This window comes from Natator depressus, chromosome 1 (genome assembly GCF_965152275.1).
Source record: "Natator depressus isolate rNatDep1 chromosome 1, rNatDep2.hap1, whole genome shotgun sequence".
Taxonomy (NCBI): Eukaryota; Metazoa; Chordata; order Testudines; family Cheloniidae; genus Natator; species Natator depressus.
The window spans coordinates 46,883,400-46,904,583 of record NC_134234.1 but is presented as its reverse complement, the minus strand read 5'-3'; positions in this window follow the sequence as shown (position 1 = coordinate 46,904,583).

Genomic DNA, 21,184 nt, shown 5'->3' with positions numbered 1-21,184 from the left:
TGCTTGGAGGGGCCACACTGAGATAGCTCTATTAGGGCAAACTGCAAAAATGGGGCAAACAATCCCCCAAACTGGTGGTTATTCTAATAATTAGATTCACCAAGCCAGCAACAAAACAGCTTCCACAACACCTTACTGGTTACCCAGAAGCCAGAAATATAGTTCCTTTAAAGCAACCAAGCCTTGGGCTCCCACCCAGGCTGCCAAGTCAAATATGGTCAGGATTTCTGAAAATATTGTTCATCATAAATAAAGTTCTACCAGTCCCAGGGGATCGGACACATTACCCACTAGGTCAATGAATATTTCAGATCTTACCCAAATACACTCTTACAGCCAATTCATATTAATTAAAGAAAAGAGAGAGAATATTGTGGTTAAAAGATCATCATACATACAGATATGAATGAAGTTCTTAGGTCAGTTTCATAGTAGAGACGGTAAGCTGCTGAGTTGCAACAAGTCCTTTCCAGAATCAGTTCATCCAGTCATAGTCCAAACAGGCCGTCCATATATAGAGTTTGTTCAAATTATTCCATGAGAATTAGCAGGATAGTCCAGACTGGAGCTGGAGACCTCAGTCTTGCGACTCAAGCTTCCCCTGACAAAGCTTAAGCAGATCTAAGATAACAGGATCATGGCCCTACAGTTCTTTTATAGATCTCTGGCAGATTATCGATAGCCTCTTGACAGCAGGTATTCCTTGGGTGAAGCATTGTGGCTTTGAAGTAAAACCTCTTATTTCCTATGTGTATACAGGTAATTGGGTGCATTCATCAATATAAGGTCATTATCCATTAAGCAGTTCATAGACAGGTTACTACAAACTTCAAAAAGAAATATAGACAATGATATTATTACACCCAAGTTTCATCTAAATGTTAATATTCCCTTTTGCTCTCTGAATCAATAGAATATAATAACAGATGGGAACCTTCTGGTTACATGGTTAACCTCTAACAACATATAGGTAAACACAGACCAATACAATCACTATCTTCTTCTAATTCTCTAACAATACAAGTCTACATTTCAAAGCTCTAATCTATCTAACATGGCTTTGTTAGTTATTTATAAGGAATGGCCCTAGTTACCATTTATATACTTTTCTAATATGTCTTTAAAGGTTGAATGTGAGTCATTTAGCCTTCAAGTTGCTTAACCCTTTCTGGCTCAGTGTCACAAGAAGCTTCTATTACTTTTTGAAACTTAAGCTTGTAACTCATGTGTGTATATAAGTTTACCTGCTTTTAACCTTGTATATAACTTTCTTGTTTCTTTTTCCTACTTAGTAAATCTTTATATAGTGTATTATAGGATTGGCTAGAAGCACTGTCTTTAGTGTAAGATCTAAGGTGCAATTGACTTGGGGTAAGTGACTGGTCCTTTGGACTGGGAGTAACCTGAATATTGCTTGTGATTCTTGGTATAAGGGACCATCTGTCACTAAGATATGCTCACCTGTGTAGCAAGATAGATTGGAGAAGTCAAGACTGTCCGTGACTCCATGTTTAGGCTGTTACAGTGCCTAACTATAGGAATTTACACTTGATAATTGGTTGGTGAAATCTAAATATAGCATTCACAGCCAATTTGGAGTTTGTGACCTGGTTCTTAACAGTGTGCCCTGAGATTAGTACTCATGCTCTTGAGTCACTGCAGGCAGCTTGACAACTTGTTACAGTGACAGAAGGGGTTTTTCCATCACTGTAGTAAATCCACCCACTCAAGAAGCAATAGCCAGGTCGATGGAAGAATTCCTCTGTCGACCTAGCAGTATCTAAACTGGGGCTTAAGTTGGCTTAACTGCATCTCTGACGGATGTGAATTTTTCATGTCCCTGAGTGATGTATCTAGGTCGACCTGTGTAAACCCGGCCTAAGAGTGGGAGAATCATGAGTTTCCATCCCAAGATAAGTAAGAACATGTGTCTGGGCAGCTGAAGGGGTGCACCTAGACACTAGAAAAGGGCCGGGGTGCAATCAGCCTCGGAACCATGTCAGAAATATTCCAAGAACCTACAATATCTGTACTTACACCTATTTGTGCATGCAACAGACATTACTATGGCAGGCACAGAAGGCCTGATTGCATGCAGAAGTGCTCTTTGGCACATGAAAATTGGTGCATTCACAAAAATAATGAGTACTTTTCAAAGGGGCTTTGGAAATTTGGCTTTTGTTATCTTCCTAACGAGGAATAGCATTACCCAGAGTGTCCAGTAGCTAATTGGAAAGACTGCTCCATCGTGGGTTCTCTCTAACTGTATTTAGAAAAACAGCACAAATCACAAATAGGGATCAATGAGAAGGCTAATAATGATAACATATTAGCAACATCAAATGTCAGAAGCTTACACAGACATTGTATATCAGCAGTTGTACAGATCTTGCCATTACAGTGATATAGCCCTCCTGTTTTCAACATTAGAAAACTCAGTGGCTTCCAAACACTGTGATGTTTCTAGTGCAGAAACACAACATACCTGAGTGTCAAGCACCACAGCATTATGTAGAAGGAGTAGTGGCAATATGTATCATGCATGTCCATGTAGCAAGAGATGTGTCTCAAACTCATTTTACTATGATGGTGAGTCACTTAGGCTTAGCTGCCAAACTGCTTGCTTGTGGCCGTTCATGCCACAGCCAAAAATTTAAGTATTTATGTCATGTCTCTTATTTCAACATGCCCCACATGTGCCACAAAACACCATGATCCCCTTTCACTCTTGGCACAGGCAATTTCCATATCATGGTGTCTCCTCACAGACACTGGTGTAAAATAATAAAAAGAGAACTGCAGTGATTTTTCTAGCCCAGCTGTCTGAAAGCCTAGAAGATGGTGCCAGCTTAATTGTTGCAGTCACTATTCTTTTTCTTCATTTATTCATGCTTGGAGGGACCTCTCTCCTCATGACATTCAGAGTGCTGGTGCATAGAAAATTGGTACAGTTTCCTTTAGCTTTCAGGGGCAATACAGGAGTTGGATTATATGTCACAACTGAAAATACAACAGCTGTGCTCCATGCTAGCCATTCCTTTTCTTCTGGATCCAAAGTCTTCAAGGGAGTATCACAAATCCACATAATGATTCTGAATGCCAGGTTTGACATTTGGATCTCTAGTTTGGATTAGCGATAAGGGAAAACACATATGGTCAGAAAACTGACTCTTACAGCATGGGCACATCTGTGCATTCTGGTGAGTGCAGGTTAATACTGACTTCTGCAGGAATAACTTGAGTTTAGAGTTTATTCTCCATATCCAGCTGCCAGTTGTCCAAGTTCCAGGCACTGATGAGAGAGAAAATAATTCCTAGGCTGTGAGTTATGATGCAAAATAACAGAGTTCATTCTGCTACACTAGTTAGGACTTTTAGTTATTTATTTAAAAATGATTTGCAGATAACTTTTTTTAAAATTGGGGTTGTGCCCTTTCTTGCTGCTTTAAGATGTATACGGAAATTGTGTTCTTTTTTTAACAAAAAGCCATATGTTTTCTTTTCCACTTGTATTTTGCCTTAGAAATATCAGGAACGTTGATTGAGGCTTTCCGTATTTCTGCGGCAGGCTTCCTTGGTGGTTTCAGAGATGCATATTGTAAGCTCTCCCACATTAAGGTGTCTAATCTTTAACAAAAAAATCCTTTTTCCAGTATGTCCATTAGGCGTTATAGTTAAGTATATGAAAACAAAAATCCATATGTCTTTGTGTCAGATTCAAGGGCATTTTCCTTCCTCACCAAAGGCTGACATGGAGGTCTTAGGAGCCAATGTACTGCATAAATGATAGTGAGACCAGAAACTTAGGTTTTGTGAACGTTGAACACCAGTCTTTCAATCATAGCTGATTTTCTACTGATTTGAACTTTATGTGCTTTGTTTTATGACATCAGTTATCTTCCCTTGCCTGGCTTTGATTTACATACCACTCTGATCTTCCTTACCTTTATGTCCACCCTTTCCCCTTGCCTCCTCCACTTCATGCTGACCCCTCTCCGGCTTCTACTCCTTCCCATATCTTTATATCTTAATTCCTCAGATTTCTTCTTCCCTCGCATGCTCTCCCACCTAACTCTCCCACCTTTGTTCTATACCCATCCCACCAAAAACAGCACCTGCATTTATTTAAATGTACGTGTACATATACCCAGACTGCATGTGTTTATGTTCATGTCAATATATTATATAACCATCAGCGCATACATATAACCCCATATAGCTGCTGAATCTCAGTTTTGCAACTCTCAACTTGCTGTCCACATCTTTGCATCACAGTTTGCTGTAGCTGCTCTTTTAGGTTGTGATCTTTTCGGGACGGAAACTGGCTGTCCTCTGAGGCGCCTAGAAAATTTCAGAGCACCAGATAAATAATAATGCTATCAGCTTCTGCACTGCCTGAACACTCGCATGTGAAATGAACTTAAGCCAATGTAATTGAAACACTATGTACAAGATTGACAGCCACTGAGGATCTGGGCCTATATCCAAAAGATACTATTTGGAATAATTTGCAGCCCGTGGGTCTACAATTATTTAATTATTTGGCTAGCACAGCCATTTCTGTTACCCAGCTTGTGTGAGCTCTTAAAGAATGGGCATAAGGGGCCTATGCAGATCTCAGCCTGCCCAGGGAGGTTGAAGATAAGGAGCTAAATCAGAAAATGGTGCCTACTGAGTGGTGTGTTTCATGATCCCATCAGGCAAAATATCTGGTTTACCTTATCAGTACTATACTCACAAACAATATTTTCTGTGTTTAAGCAGGGTGGAGCTGCCCTCTACTGTTTCAATTATGTACGACTGTCCACTTGTTTATTTAGAAAATAAAGGACCTATATTGATATAGTCTTCTGTTTTAAAAAAAAAGCCCCTCCCCTTTGAAATGAAGCAGTGTGTAGTAAAACTGCAAATATATTCCTGGAAGTGTTGACAAATTGTATTTCTTTCTACTGTCTGGCAACTTCCCCAGAGTCCGTCACACAGCGTATGACGAGTGATGAAGTGACATCTGAGATTGCCCCAAAAGAAGCATTGTGGAATTTGCATTGCATCTGAAAAGGGGGGCAAGTGGAGACTCGTTGTTCTGATTTTGAAAAGCTTTAATGCCCCTGGATACTATTTATGAGCAGGGATATCCTGATGTTTATACCCAGTTTCTCAACCATCTCTGCTGCTCTTAGAAAAGCTTTGAGCTGTGTTAAGATTAGGACTATCTAAATTTGATTTCCAGGGAAAGGAATGAAAGGAAGAGAGGATATTTAAATACCAATGGATTTAAAAAGAATTCTCAGCCATCATGCCACAAAATATTCCTGGTATTGTCAAGGTGCACTTTCCCATTCTGTGACTGCATCTTGGATGAACAAAAGCAAAATGTGTCACAGATACCTACTGTCATGCCAGTTCCACTAGGCTTAACTTTATTTCTAGAACCAGATTCTCAGCTGCTGTGAATCAGCACAACAGCACTGTCATCACCAGAGCTGCGTCCATTCACACCAGCTGAGAATCAGGGTCCTTGTGTCTTGCTACTGGCTTTCATGTTCTGACTTCAAACCAACAGGCTGAGTGCAGAAAGTGCAGGGTCCTATGAGTCATAAGTATCACTTGTCGCTTCTTGTTTGGCATATTCTTGAACTGCTCTTCAGAAAACCAATATCATGCCCTATAACTGAGCAGCATGAGAACAAATATCTCACAAGCAATGCCCCAATTTGGGCTTTTGGCCTGAGACCCTCAGGATTGTCCCCACGTTTCTCAGCCACAGCGGTTGTAGCTACTGCAGTCATGAAAGCAATCTTCAGTAGAATAAAGGGAGAATACAGACATGTGTCTTGGGTCCATTCTAGCTGTTAAAGCAGCTAGTATTTGGATTCATCGGCCATAGGGGTATGTTACTGTCCTGATTTTTTTAAGGACTTTCCCCCCCACATGTATTCGAGGGAAATTGGCGTGGCGGGTGGGGAGGTGGGATGGTTATCTCAGCCAAGAACAAAATCTCAGGCTTTCTAAATCCCACTCTAGCTAGTGTGTTCCTGGGCCTATGACTGTGTGGGGAGATCTCTATAGATGGTTTTTTTAGTGTACAATAAAATGGTGAGTCAAACAAAAACACCAAAGTGCGTCGACAAGCCAGGTGATGTTATGGTGGCAGGACCTGCTGTGGGGAGGAATTCCCCAGGCCTAGGAAAACGATGTATAATTGACCGAGTCAGGGGAACACTGCTGATCCAGAACACTGGAATGACACCAAATTTGATTGTTTTAGTGGGCCCCTGTTGGAATGTGAATTGGGTTAGGTTCCAGGCCAGCCATTCTATTAGCATTAAAGTGGCCCTTTGCACTCCCTGTTATAGCTGTTCAGAGCAGCCCAGGACTCTGAAAATAGAAAAAAGGGACGATGAAGGGATGAGAGTAACAAAAAGCACTATGTAGTGGGAGAACACAAGGGTGCTAATTCTCTAGGAGAGCCTGCAGCAGTATTTCCTCTGCGTGTAATCCTGTCAGATCTCCTTAGCTAAGCAGGGTCTAATCAGTACTCGAGTTGAGGCCTTGCTAGGGAGAAAAAGCCTAGCAGGAAGTGGTGCTGGTGCTTCAGTAGGTGGCGCTCTTCTCTCTGAATTAATGCAGAACCAATGTCCCAGCATACTGTTAAGGGATGTTGTGCTCCGGGAAAAGAGTATTTGGATAAAATGTAAAACCATGATCCTGTCCAAAGCAAGACCTATGGTCTAAAATGGCACTTTTTACATGAGTTTGTATGCTAACCTGGGTGTATTGGAGAAATTCTAATTTGGGGAATTACTTTCCACCTGCCCTAAAATTCTCCCTACACTTCCACTGAGGGCAGTCCTCTGGGGTGCTGAGCACTCTCAACTCCCATGTAAGTAAAGGTGTTGATCACTTCATTGGACTGGCCCCCTTAATTTTTCTGTTAAGGTTCTTATACCTTGCCCATCACCACCGTAGCATCTGAACGCCTTCCGGTACTGTACTAAGTAACATGATTAACATCTGTCACATGTTTGTTTTCTCATTCTCCCCCCTGGGGAAGAGGTCTGTGTGCAGTGGGGTGACTTGTTTTTGTACAGTGTCTCTTGTATTTTAGTTTTATTTTTGAGTCTGTGTGTGTGTGTGTATGTAATATACCTGTTGCTATGTATTTGCTAGAAAAGGCAAGGTCAAAGAAACACACCTTGCCCTGAGAGCGGAAGGTGGTGAAGTTTGTGATGGTCCTCAGTCCTGCGGGAGTTCATTCCACAGTCTTGAACTGGCCCCAAGAAAGTTCTGTGTCCTGCACAAGCAAGTTTTACCATTCTGGTTAAGAGTTCTGTTGTGCCAGAGGAGTGAAGTTATTGACATTGGTCTTTGTCCCAGAGCCTTAGGTGATCTTTTCGATATTCTGGGCCCAGGCCAATGAGTGCCTTGAAGATAAGGACCCAGCCCTTGAACTTGATTTGAAATTCTTTGGGAAGCCAGCATAGAGAGCAGAGGGCAGGTGTGATGTGCTCACATTAACCAGTATTGTTGAGGAGATGCACTGCAATGTTCTGAGCTAGATGGAGTTTCCTAAGTGCTGAAGTTTTTATGCCCAGGTATATCACATTGATGTAGTCCAGGTGAGGGGTGACAAAGGCATGAATAACTGAGGCCAGGCCTTCACCCACCAGGATGGGATGGTCTCCTAGCCAGCTGGCAAAGGTAGAAAGCATTACTTATGGATGCTGCTGTGTGAGCGCTTAGTGTGAGTGAGGAATCCGGGAGCCCTCCTAACCTTGGGCTGAACTGACCGATTGTGAGTGTGAACCTTCAACCTAAGAGGACTGCACTGTGTCTGCACGCTCTTCAAAATGCTTTCCTCAGCCCACCAGCATCAGATCTGTCCTGCTTGAATTCAGCTTCCGCCAGCTGCTCTTCATTCATGAGCTGATCTCAATCAAGCAACTAGTCCATCTTAATGGCAGTGGGCTGGTCATATCGGGTAGGTAGAGGTAGAGCTAGCTGCGTGTTATCTGTGTATTTCTGGCACTGGAGTCCATGTCACCTGATCAGTTCCCCTAGGTTATGTTTACATTGCAGCTGGACGCTAGTGTACTGAAAATAGCAGTGTGGGCGTTAGGCTCTGGCAGAGACTTGGGCTAGCCACCTGAGCTCAGACACAGGGGGTCAGCTGCTGTGCATGCCACAATGGCCACACTGCTATCTGTAGTGTGTTAGTGCAAGTCCTGCTAGCCCAATTCTGTTTATTTACTCTGGGAGGCTTACTCCCAGCTGCAGTTAGACATATCCCTAGTGGCGGCATGTCAATGTTGAAAAGAACCAGAGGGAACTGATCCTTGTGCAACTCCACAGATGAAGGGTGTAGTGGTGGAGGTCCAGTTTCCCATCACTACTCATTGGGTGAGTCTCTCCAGGAAGGACTCAAACCATTTTAGCACATTACCTTGGACCCCTTCCATCTCTTTTGGGTGAGACTGCAGTATTTCATGATCAACGGTGTCAAGTGCTGCAGAGAAGTTTTGACCGAGTGGGAATTTTTAATAATATTTTGGATGAATATTGTGTGTGCCTCAGTTTTCCCTATGTGCTGCATGGTTAAGTAGGTGTGGACAAAATGTTGTTTTGCAGAGATCCAGGTGTGACTGGTGCCTAGCTGTCTGGGGCCTGGGCCCAATGTCCATGGAGGGCCTAAGAAGACAATGGCTACTCCAGTTGCCTGGACATCTGGTACCTAGCAACTAACGAGTAGGGAGCCAGCTGGCTGGGACCACCTGGAGAACAAAGGGCTAAGGGCAAGGCCAGGTGACCATGCTTCCCAGGAACAAGAAAAAAGGACTAAAGAGGGGCTCTTTGGGGTTGTTAAGTGTGGGCTGCTGGTAGCAGGAGACACTTCTGGGTTGAGACTACAGAGGGGTCAGTGAGAGCTCTTGACTGACCCAGATGGACTTTGCTGTAACTTTCTAATCTCCGTGTTAACCAAGGACTCTCTACGCTGTGTGCCAGAGATCTAATAAACCCATCTGTTTTTGCAATGCAGGCTGAGAGTCACTCCAGAGTCAGAAAGTCGGGGGTGCATTGCTCCCATTGGGTGCAGAAGTCTTCCCCAGGTGTCCAGTGCAGGTCAACTTGCTGCAGGGATCTTATGGCATGAAGTGGGGGTGCTGAAGGCTCTGAGGTTCGGTCTCAGTGAAGCCAAGGGGCTTACCCCAGTGAAAGAGTGTGACCCTAAGGGGGTTAATACACTGAAGGGGGGTCCTCCCAGGGATTGTCCCAGAGCTGGTCGTGAGCACTGGGCCTGTGGATCCGTAACAGAAGTCCAGGCAGATGAGAATGGATATCTGTCTCTTATCCATTGACAGCGGGAGTTCATCCATCAGTACCACCAAAGCAGTTTCAGTTCCATGTCCTTGCCTCAATCCAGACTGAATCCACCACTACTACGTATTCTTGCTCTGCCTATTGACAGTTGCCCCAGTTTATCCCTAAAGTTGGGAGCACTTCAGTGGTGGACAAAATGTTGCTCTATGACATAGTTCCCAGTTCTGCAATTAGATCTATGGAGGCAGATGTCCACATGTCAGGAGATCCTTTTCTCCTTCTCTGTTTTGGCACCAGCTGAGCTCTGTGGGGACACAAGGGTCTAACTCAGGGGTGGCCAAACTATGGCCCGCGGGCCGGATCCGGCCCCTCAGGGTTTTGGATCCGGCCCGCAGGATTGCCCCCCCTGGTGCCGCAGGCCCTGCGCCACTCTCAGAAGTGGCTGGCACCACGTCCCTGGAGTTCCGGGGATGGAGGTGAGGGGGGGCAGAGGGCTCCGTGAGTTGCCCTTGTCTCCAGGCACTGCCCCTGCAGCTCCCATTGGCTAGGAATGGGGAACTTAGGCCAATGGGAGCTTCAGGGGAGATACCTGGAGGTGCGACAAGGGCAGCGTGCAGAGCCCTGTGCCCCCCCTCCCCCAGGGGCCGCGCAGGGACGTGGTGCCGGCCGCTTCCCAGAGCGGCGCGGCATGGGGCCAGGGCAGGCATGCAGGGAGCCTGCCTTGGCCCTGGTGCGCACCGCTGCTACCCCAGAGCTGCTTTAGGTAAGCAGCGCCAGGCCGGAGCCTGAACCCCACCCCCCAACTCCTTGCCCTAAGCCCCCGCCTGCAGCTTGCACCCCTCCTGAACCGCTCCTGCACCCCAACTCCCTGCCCTGAGGCTCCTGCTGCACCCTGCACCCCCATTCACCCCAACCCCCTGCCCTGAGGCTCCTGCTGCACCCTGCACCCCCATGCACCCCAACCCCCTGCCCTGAGCCCCCTGCCGCACCCCACAGCCCTCCTGCACCCAAACTCCCTGCCCTGAGCCCCCTGCCGCACCCCACACCCCTCCTGCACCCAAACTCCCTGCCCTGAGCCCCCTGTCACACCCCACATCCTTCTGCACCCCAACACCCTACCCTGACCCCCTCATACACCCCGCACCCCTCCTCTGCCCCAATCCCTTGCCCTGAGCCCTTTCCTGCACACCACACCCTCTCCCACACCCCACACTCCCTCCTGAACTCTGGCCCTGCATATAATTTCCCCACCCAGATGTGGCCCTCAGCCCAAAAAGTTTGCCCACCCCTGGTCTAACTGCACAGATCCAATTGCTGGACTGAGGCCATAATTTGCAAAATGCATTGGGTTCCCCCTGACAAAAGGCACTATTTATTATCATTGGCAAGGGAAGTCCCAGCACTTTGGAGCCATTAGCAAAACAGCAAAAACATAGTTGAAAAAGTTCTGGACACAATCTCTGCAAGATGAAGTGAAGATAAAACTTCTTCTTTCACTTGCTCAGCTTGAAACAGAAGGTGATCATTTCAAACAGAAATGTAATCATCAGGGGGTTTGTTTCGGATTTGTTTTTTAAATTCAATGTGATTGATGATAAATGTGTTGGACAACAGCAATTGATGCAAATAGCTTGGCGTAATTCTAGGAACTGTAGGAATTTTATATTGACTACATCTGCTGAATCACTAGTGGACACTGAAATACATAAATGAGAAAACCCTTCTAGGATGATTCATAATCGTAACAGCAAAGACAGCAATAACTGTTGTTTTTTGGGAAAGTGGAAACTGAAGTAATTTAACATGAAATATTTTACACATAACGTGTAGTGTTTAATTAAAAATGCTCACAGTAAGTTGCTCATTTTAGTCCATTCAAACAAGAGAAAAACATTGATTGACAGTAATATTTTGTGCATGCTGTCACGGAGTCACCGGGCAATGCTCTGGAACTACTCCATACGAAGCCAGTCAGGACTCTGGGGGAGCATGCCTCCTCTCTCTGAGCATATTGTCACCAGGGCAAGAAGCTTACACAGCTTCGACCTTCCTGGGTCTGACCTCGGAGCATTCAGCATCCCCTTTTCATACCGTGCGCTTCCCGCAGGAGTCCACCTGGACGGGACTCCTGGGGAAGCCAGGGGGTCCTGCACCCCAACTCCGCAGTCAGACGTGACTCTCAGCCAGCATAAAACAGAAGGTTTATTCGTCGACAGGAACACAGCGTAGAACAGAGCTTGTTATTACAGACATCAATGACTTTCAGCCAAGTCCATCTTGGGAATCCTGGGCCAGATGCCCTGGATTCCCCCTCCTCCAGTCCCCCCACGCAGACTGCCAGCCTCCAGCCACCCAACCTCCCACACCCCCCTTGATGCCCCTCCTCCTTCTCTTTGTCTTGCTTCCTCCTCGGGCCAAAGGTGTCACCCGGTCACATGCCCTTCCTGGGTCTCAGGTTACATAGGTGCAAATAGCTGGGCTGTCTCACCTGCCCTGAGGGCCTCAGCAAAGTCACACACCCAATTCCCACCACCGAAGCATTGGTGCAGTACACTGAGAAACTAAGGTACACACAGTATTAGTACAGGACAGTAAGACTCACATGCAACATAACAAGATGACTAAAACCCCACTCGTCACACCTGCATAACACTCTTCCTGCGAGGCTCTCACAGGTCTCTACAGAGCGGTAGTATTATCCTGGTTTGACAGTGACAAAACTCGGGCACAAGTAAGCTAAATGACTTGTCTAAGACCAGACACAAAGTCAAAGCTGCCCACAGAACTCAGTTCCTGCTCTAAGCACTAGACTGCTAGGTCCAATTCTTCACTGCCTTGCACTTTGTGGAGTCATCTATTCCTGTGAAGAGTAGGTGTTAAAAAAAAAAAAAAAAGGTACAAAATCAAAATTTTCCATTCACTCACACAGCAGTGGCAATGCTTTACCTCCATTTTGCTGTTGCTTTGCATGGGAGTAAACGACTATATGAGATACCAGGCAGTGGAGAATCAGGCCCCCTACCTCCTTAGATGTGAATCAGGGTACGGAATAACAAGGAGAGAACACAGACTGATTGGCAGGTGTCTTCAGGTGCTAACGGTCAGCTCATTACTACTGCTGAAGATTATCCCAGTTTATGCAAACTCTTCCAGGTCAGGAGTATCAGCTGCTTCCCAGCTTCTTTCTTTATTCCTCTCGGCCAATTCAGTTCCTTCTTTGCTTCTTGCATGTTGCGCACTCCTTTCTCCTATTTCTTGTCTTCATACACCCTGCTGTGAGTGATATTCCACAAGGGCTTCGTATAAAGCCCACTGAAGTCAATCGGAATCTTCCAGGAGACTTCAAAAGCCCCGATTCAGCAAAGTACTTATGCAAGTGCGTTCTATCTTTTCTACATCATTCATTATTTTATATAAAGCAGCTAAAATAATGAATGGGATAGAGCAGATATAAGATGGGGAGAACAGAAGCTCCTGATCTAACACAAGGACAAGGGGATAGTCAATGAAACGAAAAGGTGGCAAATTCAAACTTGATAGAAGGAAATAGAAAAGGAGTACTTGTGGCACCCTAGAGACTAACCAATTTATCTGAGCATAAGCTTTCGTGAGCTACAGCTCACTTCATCGGATGCATACTTTTCCACAGTATGCATCCGATGAAGTGAGCTGTAGCTCACGAAAGCTTATGTTCAAATAAATTGGTTAGTCTCTAGGGTGCCACAAGTACTCCTTTTCTTTTTGTGAATACAGACTAACACGGCTGTTACTCTGAAACCTGTCAGAAGGAAATACTTTCTCATGCAATGCATAATTAGACTGTGGAACTCATTGCCACAGGATATCATCAAGGCTGAAAATTTAGCATGATTCAAACATTTATATGGATAGCAAGAAGTTATAACAGTTAATGCTAATGCTAAGGGATATTAAACCTCATGCTTCAGGGCATAACCCAGTCTCTAACCATTAGTGATTCCCAAGAGATCTTCATGGGGGACAGATTTACCCTCATCTGCCTCTCGTGGGGTTTCTCACACCTTCCTCTGAAGCATCTGGTACTGGGCACTTTTGAAGGACTAGATGGACCTTTGATTTGACGGCAATTCCTTTCTCTCTATGTTCTGTCCCATTTGAAGCTGGGCCTTAAGCATGTGCTTTAAGTTAAGCACGAGTTTGAGTGCTTTGCTGAGAGAGAGTTGGGGGAGGAGGGAGGATGTCGAAGGTCAGTTATGCTCTGCAGGTTTCTCTCTGGTTTCTCTCTTTGAATCACAATGCTCAAAGCCTTCCCGAGGGCAGAGGTGCCTCAGAATATATTGCTCTTCCTCTGAGCTGTGGAGGACTCTGAAACTGCAGCTGTCCTAGCTGTCACTGCTCAATCTGCTGAAATGGATTTCAGAAAAGAGAGGAGACCTAAGAGAGGAGACCCTCCCATCCTACGTCTCCCTCTACCCCCCATCAAAAATATATTTGTCTTATAATCCTGTGCCTCGCACGCTATTTCTGCCTGGTCGTCACTCCGAGCATTGCAAAGTCTAAAAGGTAGTATTGAGATATTATATAGCTGATTGTTATCATGTATACAGTTTGATATTTTCAGTAATTGCAGCTGCCTCTGGGAAGCCCGACCGTGCATTGTCAAACTCTCTGACCATGCCTAATGTTTCACCCAGCTGTGCTATGTGAAGCCTGAGCCCTCACAGCTCCTTTTGCATACCAGACACTAGTGTAATACTGCAGAGCCCACTGGCTGCATAATTACCAGCACAGGTGTCTATGCCAATGTCATAAATTATAGGATGGATAGTGCAGGAGAGCATCTAATTGCACTGCTAGTCTGAGTGCTAGTACTCAATGCTTCTCTGCACTTGAATACAGTATTTCTTCCTGGGAAGAGAGAGATAAGTATGTGGGTTTGTGTTTGCCCCTTCAAGCCTTATTTTTTGACTGCAAGGGCTAGCAGAGACTTCAGAGCCAATACGATAAACTGCATGTTGGGAAATGCATGTTAGTGTGGTAACTCTATGGCAACTGCTGCCTGTTCTCCAGGCCACTGAGCCTCAAGTCCTTGGCCCCTGGTGCAGTTCTGTAACGCAGGGAGACAGGATGCAGGGGACCCCATGCCTGATGCAGAATGCAGAGCCGTGCTTTGTGGGGAGCTCTCTGCGCCTCAGTGTGTAGGGGCTTGACAGAGGAGAGCCAGTGGATCTGTGACTATGTAGATCCACAACTCTTTATCCAGACAGGTGACGGAGGAGGAAGGGGCTACTGGAGAAGACAGGGCTGAGTACAGGGCCTTGAGGCCGCAGTAGTGGACGTGGAGCACTCTGGTGTCACTCTGCATTCTGGAGTTCAGATTGTCCCTCCCCCGTGCCCCAGCCCCTGTGCAGATCCCCAGTGCCACAGCCTGGTTTCCAGGGCTGTGGGACCAGGATTTGGCCAGTTCAAAGTGGTAATCAACTGAGTTTGTTCAACTATTTGTAGGCACATCAAACTGTATCACATGTCCCATAGACTCCCGGAGCTAAATCCTGCCCACTACTGCATGAGGGAATAGGGTGACTCCTCTGCCCATACAACCAGCAAGGCAGATGGCCTTCGTCATGTTACTCGGGAGCCCTGGGGAGGAGGGAGCGCCTAAAGCTTTGTCTTCATTGCCAAACCAGGTATGTGTTTAGCAAGGGATAACTAATATGCGCTCGCTAACTGCTGTAAAACGTCCCTTTTTGGGCACGAAGACCAAGTCTAATGATGTGTCAGCCTGTGACCCATGCGTCCAACAGGATGATCTGCTGCTCAGCAGGCATGGCTGCGCACCCTGCCTGACCGCAGACGTCTCCACCATTGAGCAGCAAGTCGCAGCTTGACACACTTTTCACCGCTCCTCTGAGCAGAAGCAGGGCATCCCCTGCATGGAGACCTGGCCTAGTCCTACCCTGGCCAGTAGGGATCCTATAACAGAGGATGTAGCAAGCAGCATCTTTGCTCCCCCTGGTAGCACTTGCCACTGCAGGACTCAGTCCGTAGAAATTAGAGATGAAAATTCTTTTGCCATCCTCCAGGGGGCGATGTGGGACTGTTCTCTCCAGTGTTTTGTCTTGTCAAGGGCTAAATGTCCCAACCAAACAACAGTACTTCCATGGCTTTCGGGAGGCTACATCTCTCCGTGTTGGGAAGCTTTAGCTGTCATTCAGCCTAAATTTTTATTTTCTTAATTTCATTCTTAATGTTCTTCACCGAAGCCCTCAGGGCAATAAACAGAAGCCAGGTTGGGAGGAATAGCTCAGTGGCTGTAATGAGATTTCTGCACTGCATGGTTTTGCCTTCTCATTTGTCTGCCTTGTGCCACTTCTGGACGAGTCAGCATCCTTCTGAGACATATCGCTCACTGAGGTCTTTCCCGGGGTTTTATTTTTAGTTTTGTTGAATCAGGAGCAATTAGCTCCATATGCATCTGGCTGTCTTACCTGGGGCTGGCTTTGAGGGCTTTTTGTGTCCTAGGAAAACTGAAAATTACAGGCAGGCCTTTCCCAGCTCACAATTTCTCCATCCCTCCATCACTGGTTCTCTCACATTTGTCTCACTTTTTGCAACATTTGGGTCTTTGTTCTTGCTCTTATTTTCACTCAGATTCTGCTCTCTTTCTTCTGGGACTTATTTTATTACTTTGGTTTAGATCCTTTGAGCTAATTTTCCCTGTTACTCTGCTTTCTTTCTTTCTCCTTCCCTGCCGGCTCCCTACCTAATTTTCTTATTCAGTATTTGTATTTCTTTTCCTGGTTCTATATCCATTTCCATACTTTTATTCTCTCTCTGTGTTGTCTATAAGGGGCTCAGAGTGGTGGGATGGCTTATGGAAAAGTCCACAGTGACCTCAGCTTGGTAGGAATAATAAAATAACAGTAGTACCATGGTTAGTAAAAATTCTACAAAAGACTGCTGTGGATGAGAGATGGCTACCAGAGAGAGAGAGATGGCATGTCAATAGCAGAATACTCTTTAATTGTAGGATTTGGCTCCTAGCTGCCTTGACACTAAACGTATTCTCATTCCAAATATTTTATTGCTGCTCTGTCCCTTCCATTTCCTATAAAGCCCCTTTGGTTATTTAAGATGTTTGCAATCTCAGCTAGTAGGAAGATCTGTAAGCTAAGCCAGGGGCTGGAGTAGATGAGGTTAGTTTATTTTCTGTTTTGTCATCTCCTAGGATCTGCGATGGGGTGGGGAACCTATTTTCTGTCATGGGCCATTGACCCACAGAACAAATCAATCATGGGCCACTCACCTGCCGAGGACCCCAGGTGGGGCGCCGAAACTTACCGTGGGCCAGATGAAATTAATCAATGGGCCAGATGCGGCCTGCAGGCCATGGGTTCCCCACCCCTGTGCTAGAGCAATCTTCTTATGCCTCACAGGCTTCTGGCCATAGACCTGATTGTGTTTTACAGCATTGCAAGACTCATTTTTGACCACCTGGGCAGCTCTTGGGAGCCACTTGTTGGGTGAATCAGCAAGTCATACTTGGACTATAAGCTCCTTGGGGCAGGGGGGTCATCGTTTTGTTCTATGTTTTGTACGTCACCTAGCACAATGGGGTCCTGGTCCATGACTGGGGCTCCTAGGTACTATGGTAATAGCAAAAATAATAAATAATTAGCCCCCTGGCAGACTAGTTAAACATGAAATGTGGACTATGAAACTAACTCTAGCTTCCAAACTCTGAACACAGACCTTCAGTAGCAAAGGCATCACAACAACATACAAGCCACAAAGGATCTTAGTTAGTGTCTACACTACAGCCTTCCTCTCACCAATGTAAGTGCAATACTACGCCGACCTAATAACTCCATCTCCACAAGAGGTATAAGGCTTATGTTGGTGTAGTTAGGGCAACACAATGTCTATGTAGACACTGTGTCTCTTACATCCGCTGTCTTGTCAATTTCATGGCAGGAGCCGTGAAACTGACAAGAAAGCTCGGGCTCTGCTGGAGAGCTGGCAGCTGGACCCTGCTTCCAGCTGGGAGCTGGGGTGAGAAGCCCAGGGCGCTTGCTCCCACTCCTAGGCCGGAGCCGAAGCCAGGGCAGCTTTGGACCCCCCTCCCAGCTGGGAGCTGGGCTGAGAAGCTGAAATGGCTTTGGACCCCTCTCACAGCTGGAAGCGGGGGTGAGAAGCCCAAGGGGCCCCATGCCTGCTCCCTGCCAGAGCTGGGCAGCTTTGTCAATTTCAGGGCTCTGTGAGCCCTGAAATTGACAAGGCTGCTGGGCTCCCTGCAGGGAGCAGATGGGTGCGGAGAGGGGGCTGAGAAGCCCCAGGCAGCTTCCCCCCGCTCCCGGCAAGGAATGGGGAAGAGAAGCCAGGGCTTCTGTCCCTGGCTCCCGGTGGGGAAGCAGGGAAGAGAAGCCCCAGGCAGCTTCCCCCCACTCCCGGCAGAGAACGGGGAGCGGAGAGGGAAGGCAGTCCTCTGGGAGCCTGTGGGGGAGCTGGGCTCCCAGCAAGGAGTGCCAGCAGAGCTGAGAGACCGGGCTCTCAGCTCCCCACACTGCCCCTCTTAGGTCGGCGGAAACACTCTCTTGGTGAGGACACGCACCACCGACCCAAGGAGGGTAGTGTGGACGTGGAGCTGTAAATCGAGCTAATGTAGGTTGACTAACATTTCTGGTGTAGACATACCCTCAGCGGTAGCTGTATCTTGAACTAGGGGTCTGGCCATTCCACAGTGGATCTCAGGGAGTGCAGTGCCTGGAGCCGTGGCCCAATTGAGCCCGGGCTTTGCTCAGCAGTGGTGCACTAGCAGCTGCAGTTGTTCTGTAAGAGAAAAGAAATAATAAAAGGCATGGTATCATTATGAAGGAGAAATCCTTCTCCTCCTCTGACTCTCTCTCCCCCTCTCCCCAGCCTGCTCAAAATGGAGTCTGCTTCAACGTGAACTTCAGGCCTACAGATAAACTGTAGAGCAGGTGTCTTTGAAGTGAAATATATACCCGAGAGGAGATTGTCCTGTACATATTCAGATTTGCTTTTACCTGTGTGTTTCCTTCCCAAATATTGGCCTCTTCCCATAATGTTGATCACTTCTGCCTATCTCCCAGCATTTCAGGTGGCTAAAATGGGATGCATCACCACTTGGCCGGGTTGCCCCTCTGTAGATGGAAGGTCAGCCTCTCCCTAGTCAGAGAGGGAGGGTCAGCCGGGCCAGACCTGAGTGGTACTGCAAACCCATGTGCCAGGTAACAACACTCAGTTTAGGGACCCTCAGGGAGCAAACTGCCTGGAACAAACTGCCCCTTTTGTCACTCCTCTCCCTCACCGCCACCCTCAAGAGCAGCCTTGAATGTGGGAAATGTTCACTTCAACCAGGACAGTGGGGTTGGGGGATCAAAGTGGGACAGTCCTGTGAAACCTGGGACTGGTGGGAGGTCTGTGGGTGAACCCCCTCTCCCTCTTTAACAATTCAGTTTACTAGCTCCGCAACTGACATTATTTGATGTGCTTGGTAAAAAAGAATTTCTCCCTGGGGCAATTGGGGTAGATTGGTTCCCTTTGTGGCATCTCTCTGATTTGTATAGATCACAATAAATATAGTCTCCACCTCTGGTTATTCGGACAGTAACTTGTCTGGTCAGGGTGACTAAATCCCAGGGGTTTAACTTTCTTATATGCACCTTTTCTTACATTTTGCCACCTTAGACATTTTCTCTCAGTTTTAACTAACATTCCCCATTAGTACAGCTAAATAGCATTCCCAGTCCAATGCTGGAGTTTTTGGAACAGGTTCCTCTACCCTTGCTGTGGGATGAGACTGTGAGTTACAAGATACTTTTGGCTGAAAGGAGAAGTTCCATTCTAAGTATATAGCAAATTAACACCACAATTAGTACTGCTGCAAAATGATGCACTTGTTGCTACAGTCATCAGAGTATGTTCTCTTACCGTATGCAAACAGGCCCCAGCCAGCCAAGTACATCAGCAAATGCGTTGTCTCATTGACTTCAATGAGACTACTCACATGGTTGATGTCAAGCATGTGTTTACCTTTGCTGGATCAGGCCCTCAGGAAATGCCCAATAGTTCTGAGACAAAACAGGTTCTAAATGAAATAGCTCATCAAGAGATTCTTTGGAGGATGAATTTGCTCTGGGATGTCCCCATGCCTTTCCTTAGCTCCCTCTCCCCATCCAATCCCTCCTCAAAACCCACCTCTTTCTTCAATCTCGCTCTCTGACAGTGACCCCCCTCCATTATGCCAACCTCACAACTGAAAGAGACAAAAGCCCAACAAACAAACAAAGGAGTTAACATAGAGCCTCATCCTGCAAAGACCAAGATCTGACTCATGGCAGTAAAATTACTCTTCTGTGTATGGCTTCACAGGACTGGCTCATCCCGTGCACCATTCAAAACAAGCCACCTCATCCTTTGTTGTTGTTCTTAATTTCTCCCTTCCTCCTCTCCCCCCCCCCGCACCCATTATCAGTCCCTGCATCATATCATAGATATATTTAACCTAGATTATGAGATTCTTAGGGCTGTGACTGTCTCCAGTAGCTATGTAAAGCACTATGCAAACAGACGGGTCTAAATACATGTTGAACCATAGTATTCACTAATAATGGTCAATGGAGCCAGCTCTCAATGCCACTAGCTTTCACAATCCGGTTCCTGTTCTGTGATTCCTGTTGGTCTTCGGTGATCGCACATGGCCTCGCTGACTTTCTCTGGCCTAGCACTGGGCCTTCACTCAGCTATTCATGTAGCCTTCAGCTCAACTATGCCGCCAACAGTTCATATGCTGGAGAATGAGTCTTTCTAAGGGTATGTCTACACTACGAAATTAGATCGATTTTATAGAAGTCGATTTTTAGACATCGATTTTATACAGTTGATTGTGTATGTCCCCACTAAGCGCATTAAGTCGGCGGAGTGTGTCCTCAATACTGTGGCTAGCATCAACTTCCAGAGCGGTGCACTTTGGATAGCTATCCCACAGTTCCCGCAGTCTCCCCCGCCCTGAAGCGCAGGAATACCAAGATGAGAGGTGCCCTGACAGTTGAGAAGCGAGTGGCGATAGCCCTGTGGAAGCTTGCAATGCCTGACTGCTACTGGTCAGTCGGGAATCAATTTGGAGTGGGCAAGTCTACTGTGGGGACTGCTGTGATCCAAGTAGCCAATGCAATCACTGATGTTCTGCTATCAAGGGTAGTGACTCTGGGAAATGTGCAGGTCATACTGGATGCTTCGCTGCAATGGGGTTCCCTAACTGTGGTGCGTTGATAGACGGAACGCATATCCCTATCTTGGCACTGGACCACCTTGCTAACCAGTACGTAAACCACAAGGGGTACTTCTCAATAGTGCTGTAAGCACTGGTGGATCACAAGGGACGTTTCACCAACATCAATGTGGGATGGCCAGGAAAGGTGCATGACGCTCGCCTCTTTAGAAACTCCGAGCTGTTCGAGCAGTTGCAAGAAGGGACTTAATTCCCAGACCAGAAAATTATCATTGGGGATGTTGAAATGCCAATAGTTATCCTTGGGGACCCAGCCTACCCCTTGCTCCCATGGCTCATGAAGCCATACACAGGCAGTCTGGACAGTAGTAAGGAGCAGTTCAACTGTAGGCTGAGCAAGTGCAGAATGGTGGTAGAATGTGCCTTTGGATGTTTAAAAGCTCGCTGGTGCTGTTTGCTGACTAGGTTAGACCTCGGCGCAACCAACATTCCCATTGTTATTACTGCTTGCTGTGTGCTCCATAATATCTGGGAGAGTAAGGGGGAAACATTTATGGTGGGGTGGGAGGTTGAGGCAAATCACCTGGTGACCGATTTTGAGCAGCCAGACACCCGGGTGATTAGAAGAGCACA